This window comes from Mytilus galloprovincialis, chromosome 12 (genome assembly GCF_965363235.1).
Source record: "Mytilus galloprovincialis chromosome 12, xbMytGall1.hap1.1, whole genome shotgun sequence".
Classification (NCBI taxonomy): Eukaryota; Metazoa; Mollusca; class Bivalvia; order Mytilida; family Mytilidae; genus Mytilus; species Mytilus galloprovincialis.
In genome coordinates this window covers 58,592,030-58,600,739 of record NC_134849.1, presented here as the reverse complement: position 1 = coordinate 58,600,739, position 8,710 = coordinate 58,592,030, and the positions used below count along the sequence as shown (strand labels likewise).

At 30.9% G+C, this 8,710-nt stretch overlaps 1 long non-coding RNA gene across 1 annotated transcript; it reads right to left on the bottom strand.

Annotated features, from left to right (window-relative positions):
• Positions 1-1,074: 1,074 nt before the first annotated feature.
• LOC143054384 (uncharacterized) lies at positions 1,075-6,083 on the bottom strand. The gene is made up of 3 exons (XR_012971650.1): positions 6,045-6,083; positions 5,350-5,628; positions 1,075-1,302 (listed from the first exon to the last, which is right to left on the bottom strand). It is a non-coding gene; the product is annotated as an uncharacterized LOC143054384 (long non-coding RNA).
• Positions 6,084-8,710: the final 2,627 nt, after the last annotated feature.

Sequence of the window (8,710 nt, the reverse complement as noted above, 5' to 3'; positions counted from 1 at the left end):
TTAATTAGAAATGAAGTTCAGAAGAACAAATTAACACCGATATTTGATCCAAGACCTCAAACCGTCATCAAGAAGAAAGGAACCATGATAACTGTTTCGGACAGCGAAAAGCAAACAACACGCAATGCTTCATTCTTCAAAAGTACAAAACACAGTGCCAAATTCTCCGATCAATTGGATGAAGAAGAAGAACTTGATATTGAAATTCATCCGAAGGAGGAAAACAAAATAAAATCTCCAATTCAAAGTCGTCCAACACGTATCCGAAAACCACCATCATATCTTGAAGATTATGAAAAGTGAGGGGCATAATAATCCCCTAAATATGCATTCAAACAGGATATTGTGATGGGGCATAATAATCCCCTCTTTTAAAAGTGCATAATAGTTATTGTTCATTATAGAAATTTAGTATTAGTTATTCAGAAATAGATTTGCAATGTGTGATGACCAAAACCTGATGAACATTTCAGATGAGATCTACAGAAAAACTTTCAGATAAACAATACAAACTTGAACATTTGATTGCTTAACTTTTATATTGACATTTAATTATTTCAGTAATTACAAATACAACATTAATAGACAATCAATAATATAAATCCGTCCGATATTTATATTTGTTTATATGATCATAATACTCATTGTTTCATTTGCATAATATAGAAGTTCTCATCCATACATTTATTTAATCATTCTTTTTGTGAAAAAGGTATATATGTCAATCATTTTTCTATTTTTATTTTGTTAAATGATAATCTAGTCATAGAAAAGATTTTCTAGTCATTTTAGAATCTAGTCTTTATTTTTAAATTTTATAATTCTCTTTTGAAATTTATCTTATTATAGATTCATAAATTCAACAAAGGGAGGAATGTAATATCCTACTTTATCATTGTAAGAATTGAGTTATCTTTCTTGGGACACAGACCTATGTAGCTGTACTACATATCTGTTCCGTATCTGTTTTGTATAATACTATGATTATGCTACTTCCTTATTAAATCCATGTGCAAGTCCATTGTCTTTGTCTGAACGCCTAAACCTATAAACTACCAGAATATCACATGTACTAGCACTGTCATGTGCATGTCTGCATTACAATTTTTTCATCAATAACATATCAATTGGATAGTTCTGTTGAGGTTGTACCATCAGTGTATCACTGCATCATATGAAGTTGTAACACCAATGTGTCTGCGATTCGTCAAGGTTCTTTTGATAGGTTACCATTCCATGACATTTTCCAAAATTGCAATGCAATTGCTGGTCTAGCTTATGTGTACATCTATGAGATCCAGACTAAAACATCACAAGAAAAAAAAACAAAGTTATTAATATGCTATACATATTTATTAAGATTTATATTAAATCATCATAAGTAATTTAGCAGCAATAATAAGAAATATATATATATGTGACTACATATTGTATTACACAGAAATTTTTGATATCTGTTTACATAAATATTTGACATAGCATTTAAACATGTCAGGATGTCACAATTTCTAGACAAAATAGGTATTGAAATATTTCTTATATTCAGAACAAACAGTGTCATAATTTGTTAAAAACCAAGTTCTACCACCTGAATCTTTTGCGTTAACTTCAAAATCAGAACAGAAAATAAAAATCTTTTCCACAACACTTACATCATCTTTTTGTGGCCATTTAAACAAATTGCCCATATTTTTGGATGGACACAAAAATTTCACCTCAACCAGTAAATCATTTTTAACAGATAAAATTTGACCCGGATACCAGGTGTCAATATATGCCACAGCTATATACTGTCCAGCTTTCAAAGCTATGGACTTAGGGGTATATTTTTCTGATGGTTTGCTAACAACAGTTCGTTCTACATTATCATGATTTTGATTCTGATGATTTGCAATATTACTGTTCGATTTTCTTGGTTTTTTGTGTACTGGCTCACAGACTGAAACATTCTGTTTAAGTTTAATTTCATTGAGCTTTTTACAAATGAGTTCTCTTTGTTTTTCCATAACTTGCTCCCTTTCTTCTTTTGATTTAATACAAAAAATAATACATGTATCTTGTGTGTCAGATTGTGCATTGTAAACATTAATATTCAATTGTATAAGAATTTTTAAATTAGAGATAAGCTCTGCTAACGAAAATAAAATATTATTACAGGAAAATTGTAAAAGAGTCTTATCTTCGACATTCATATGTAAAACTTTTTTCCTAAACTTAAGTTGAGTTTTTACAGCTTCAATCTTTTCAGTTTGAGTCAAGTTAAATAAAAATTTATCAATGTCTTCAATATTTTGCCAAAGACCACCTATGCTCAGAATGTCTTTCGAAATTTTTTCAATTTCTTGTTGCTTTTGCAATTGTTTTTTTAATGTATCTGCCTCTCTTTTCTTAAGTAATAATAAATGTTGGTCTCTTATTTCAATCTTTCTTTCTTTAAACTGTCTAATGATCTCTGGTGTACGATGTCTTGCTATTTTAAAATATTGAGATTTTTTTTCACTTTCTAAATTATTTAACCATTTAACTGTTTTGTTGTTAGCAAACAAAATAATGCCTTCCAGTGCTATTAAATTCGCATTTGGTTTTTCCCTTTGGAGCCTGTCTAAATTTGCAAAATCTCTTACAGAAATAATGTTAGTTGTAGCAACTGATTTGCTTTGTTCTCTTAAATTTATGTCAATACCATCAGTATTTTCATTTAATATTCCTCCCGGAAGACAGTCACTTAACTGTCTCTCTAAAATCAACTGAAAGTTCAATAAAATAATTTGAAGAGCTTCAGAAGTGAGAATATTGAGTTCTTCGTCTTCAACAGCAAACAAACAATCAAAAATTTCATCAATATTAGTAAAGTTTTTGTACAATATTTTTCCTTCAACTAAATCAGAAGCATCTTGAGAATAAATCTCTAAAAAACCTTTAAATTCTTCCCACACCTCATTTAAATCTAATATGTGATCTGCGTTTTCTATTATACGCCACAAAGGACCAGTAAATAACTTGTCTACTATTCCAAAGGCTCTACAACCAGCCAAATACATTGGATTTTTAACATAATTAGCAACAGCTTTTAATAAATTATTTCTGTTCTCTTTTTCAAAATACAAATCAATAAATTCATAAATATTATCTTTGTGAAAAAACACAGATGCACCCATAGCAAAAAGCAAATTAATACGATGACCATGAAAAGTTGTCAACTTTAAATCTATGTTATTATCACTCAAAAATGTTCGAAACAATGAACCATAACCAGACTTTTCATCAGCACCTGGTACACAAAGTTTACAGCAAGCTCTTATAAAATCAGTTGTTGACTGATTATAAGTAAAATTAACATTATCATGATTATTATTTTCAACATTATCTAAATTAGATATATTTTTTTCCCATTGTTTAAGGCCAATTTCTGCCTGGGAAGCAAAATTAACAATTACATGTAAATTACATTTAAAACCATTTAATTTAGCAATTTTTGTTCTTACTGCCTCTGGTGTATCCCCATCTTCTGGTATAGTCCCATAGCATCAATTGTCAATACACTCAAAACGCATTTTTTCTAAACAATTTTTTAAACAAGTATTAACAATATGACGATCTGTCATTAAATTTTTAACTGACAAAAGTAGTTTTGCCTTCTTAACAGCTATGTCCTCATCAGTTTCTAATAAACTACCCATATCACTCAAAATTTGGTCAATCATTTTTAAAAAGCTTTCGGTATTGCCACTCACAAGTTCCGAAATACCTAAAGAAAGTTGCCCAGAATTAGTACCAACTTGAAGCCCCCCAAATTCCCTGCCCATACGCTTAGTCCCGTCTGTATGTAAAGTGTTAAAATTGCTGTCTAACATAGCTTCTGCAGCTTGAATTTGGGCTAAAGCCTTTGCTTCAACCATCATGTATTCAGCAAAGGTTTTTTTGGGAAGTCTTTCCACTTTTAAACCTCCAAGTTTTTCTAAAACTGTTTTAATTACATTTTCAATGTTTTTCACGCCTACATTCATAGATAATAATGTAGCATACACCTCCCTTACATCATCTGTGTATTTACCCTCATGAAATGTTGTTACAATTTTAGAGTGTGAAAGTTCTTCCAATTCATCTTTGAGAATAAAATTTTCATTTTCTAAATATGACACTTTTTCTTTAAGTGACGAAACCTCAATATTTTCTTTGTTGCAAGTTTTGTGTGTAAAATTTTGTGTAACTTTAGCTTTTTTCAAATTTCTGTATTTGTCGCGGTAATATTTCAATAGTGATGCGGTTTGTTTATGATTTTGTCTACTAATTTCTGACTTCTTTTTTAATAATTTTTTTTCTGTTATGTGTTTGATATTTTCTGACTGAAGAAACTGTATTTTCTTGTGCCTCCGCTTCAACTTTTTGTTAACATTTCTTGTAGAAAAGTTTGATAGTTTAACACAGCATGATGCATATTTTTTATTCAGGTTCACATTGCTCTTTTTTAATTCATTTAATTTTAAATTTGCATCCATTCTTGCATGCCTAGCAATTTTCAATTTTTTTTCAAGACTTTGTACATTCTTTTTCAAAATACATTTCTCTGTATCAACAGTGCTTAAACAAGGCTGCTTTTGTTGAAGGCCTTCATCTTTATTTTTTTCTGTTGCATTAGATTTAGTTTTGGGGGGTACATATATAGTATTTAAGTACATGTCTTGATCTATTTTACTGTTTTTAGAAAGCGCTAGCTGCCTTTTATAAAAACATTCCATTTGTCTCCTCAAAAAACCGACATCAGGACAATAGTCAAGGTCCAACATTAATTTTATCCACAAAGAAAAATCCTTAAATGTAAAATTATGTCGGACTCTGAGTTTTCGTAACTCTACAATTAAACCAATTGACAAATTCAAAATACCTTTCATCTTAGAGGGATTTTTTAACCAGTCTAACGAAATACCATATCTAATACAATAGGGCCCTACTTCACTATAAATTTCATTGCCAAAAACTACATCATATCCTAAAGTAACATCAAGGCGTTTTACAATCAGAGCCATTCTGTTTCGAATTTTTCTTACAAAAGATGATACAGAAGTGATTGAAATATCAAAGTTCTTTAAAGCTATTGGTAAGTTCCCTTTTATTGACAACTCTTCTTCATCTTCTACAACTTTAATAACCGCGTCCCAGAAATAAAATTCTCTCCAAATCGGACTCTTTAATTTCTCTAATGACCAATCATCTGAAATAATAATCGTACCCAAAAATAAACAATTCTACTAAAAACCTTGCCATTCAACTTGTTGCTGTCTCATGAACATATACCCTAAATTTGTGCCCATGGAATGTGTTAAACATTTTACTGTTTAAAAACCTCACCTATATTATTTTATCAGGTACATGTATGACTGTCACAAGTGTATCATGGTCTAAATTGTCATCGTCCATCAATCGTAAAAATTATATATCATTGGTTGGTGGTGAGATGAGTATGGTTTCTATTTCTGTGATGTGATTGCATTATCATAATTTGGCTATATTTTTAGCAATGAGTTCACTCTTATAGTTTTTGTCATCCAATGCAACATCTATTAAAGGCTACATCATCCAAATTTGCTGACATTCTAGATGTTCGAACAATTCTAAATATCCATAATGCTGAAAAACAAAAAGGAGGGACCACAAAGAAAAGGTTCTTATGCAATGGAACATGATTCAAACATTTATTAAAATGATGCAGTATTAGTATTATTTTCAAAACTTTTATGTAAAAATTAACATTAAAACACCCTGTACAAGTGTCGAACGGATATCTGTTCATAAATTGAAACATAGCTACATGTATGTAGATTTCCTCTGCCTCAAAATAGGTATATAAGTAACATGAGCATTAAGTACATGTAGTCATTGTAGGTTGTTTTACCATCAAGGCTTCAAGCTTCCAATAAACTATCATATATCTATGCCCCACCCCCTACTGCCCAAATTTATTTGCCGAGTATTTATTTAATGTCTTTTAATTTCCTTATTTCTAAGTATTAATAAAGTTAAAAGCATAAAATATGAGAACTAACCGGTATAATTCTCGTCCTTTAACAAAGCGACCACTGTTTAGGAGATAACTGTATTGTATTTTAAGCTCCGACGGCATCAATTGGGGATTTGATGGTCGCAAATTAAGTTTACTGGCGACGCGTTAGCGGAGACAGTAAACGGGTATTTGCGACCATCAAATCCCCAATTGATGCCGTCGGAGCTTAAAATACAATATTGTTATCTCCATTCTAATGAAACTGACAGAAAACAACGTTAAAACATGTATTTAAAATCTGTCATATGCCGTCTGCGCTTGCGCGTACGTCCCATAGCATCAATTGTCAATTGATGCCATGTAAGAAAGTGACGTTATCCAATCAAAATGAACGTTACAAACGTTGTTGCATTAGAATTCTCGATTAACGTTGAACTCCGACAGCCGTTTCCAACATTCCTGTTCACTGGACATTTTCACGTAGGCACTGAAATTACTCGACGCTGAAAAGAAATATGTTCCCGGTTAAATTTAAAGGAAAGATTTGGATCATTTAAAAGATAAAATATTGAAGATTAACATATCTCGATCTAAAAGGTTAAATTCTTACTTAATCTGGTAAATTTTCGACTCGAACTTTTGTTATTGAAATTGCAAGGTCATAGAGACCGGAAGGTGAAATTTGACTGTTACCAAACGGAAGAGGAAACCCTGCTCTTTCATTGGATAACAAAATTAGCTCGACATGACGTCAGGAACATATTTCTATTAGGAGATAACTGTATTGTATTTTAAGCTCCGACGGCATCAATTGGGGATTTGATGGTCGCAAATTAAGTTTACTGGCGACGCGTTAGCGGAGACAGTAAACGGGTATTTGCGACCATCAAATCCCAAATTGATGCCGTCGGAGCTTAAAATACAATATTGTTATCTCCATTCTAATGAAACTGACAGAAAACAACGTTAAAACATGTATTTAAAATCTGTCATATGCCGTCTGCGCTTGCGCGTACGTCCCATAGCATCAATTGTCAATTGATGCCATGTAAGAAAGTGACGTTATCCAATCAAAATGAACGTTACAAACGTTGTTGCATTAGAATTTCGGTTTGAATAGGGCTACCCCGGCTCGAAATGTGTGCCGCGGACAACGTTTCTCTGAAAAAACATCGCGAATTCGCCTGAAAATGAAAATTTATTACTACAAGTGTTCAAAATATTGTATTCTAAAAGAAAACACAAGCTTTCAAACTTTATTTTAATAATTAAATGACACTTAGAATACACGGGAATAACAAGAAAATGATATTTCAATTTCTTTGAATATTAGTAAAATTGTCAACCGGAAAACAAAATGGCGGACAAAAAAAACTAATCTGGCCTCTCTAATAAAATTAAAAAAAACCTACCCTTTGCAGTTCAATTGTACGTAAGTTTGGGATTGCAGCAATCTTCCAAAATATCAGATATCTGTACTAGAAGTTTCTTGTGTCCTTATCCAGAACCAGGCCTGGGGCCATTACATTGCAATGTAATGCATTACATTACAATTACTTTGTGATTCTTCCAATTACAATTACAATTACATTTTTTCTCACATGTAATGCATTACATTACAATTACTTTGCCTATGTAATGCATTACATTACACATTACTTTTTCAATATAAAAACTAAAAACATTTCAAAAATGATAAATATTACAGGGGTATATGTAGATATATATACAGTGTTAGTGACATAGACTTCAAATACTGGTTAATCATATGTCCATTGAACTTTATCATCATAAGAGGTTCAAAAGTGGTGTCATTAAGAGAACAGCGATCAGTTCTGTACACCTTTCTGGCAATACTAAAAAGCCTTTCTACAGCAGCTGATGTGTGTGAAATGGCTAACTACTTGATAGCTGTATTAGCCAAAGAAGAAAGGCACACTGAATTTGACTTTAGGAGGCATAAAACTGGAAAAGTCACTTTTAAGTTTCTTAGGTGGTGGTAAAAAATAATTAAATTATCATATATTTTTGTTTCTAACATTGATCACTTAATCATTAAGACATCATTAAGGGATTTTAAAGGAATATAATAAATGTGTCATTAAAGGATTATCTTTTAAAATGCCCAAGGGCTCTGTGAGGACAAACATAAGTTGAGAAGATTTGATTGCAATAAAAACATTTTGATATTAATTAGGTGAAATAACAACACAGACAGGACCCAAACCACAGTTTGGTTTAAAAATGTTGTTTGACATATTCAATCTTTCACTGAAATACATGTAAGGTGTGTATAGAATTATGAAAATTTCATCTTCATATTTTTTCCATTCATCTATATAGTTTTGTTTGATAAATTTTTATAAAATTTTTCATTGAACACCAAACCACCAAACACCAAAATATTCCTAATATCATTTTAAACAAATATCAGAAACCAAGATCAAGACTTGATAATTTTCACCATTTTATGTTTATTACCTTAATGTGTGTTTTAAAGATTGATCTAATGTATTTAATACAGTAATTAACTGTGACAAAAATTTTATTCCATACTTTCTTTTCTTTTTGTTAACATTTTATTTTTATTATACAATATTCTTCAATTTCATGTATTTTACCAATTTGTAATGAAAAGTAATGTACTGTAATTGAGGCATTACATCAATTTTTAACTTAAGTAATCATTACATTACATGTAATTGTAAT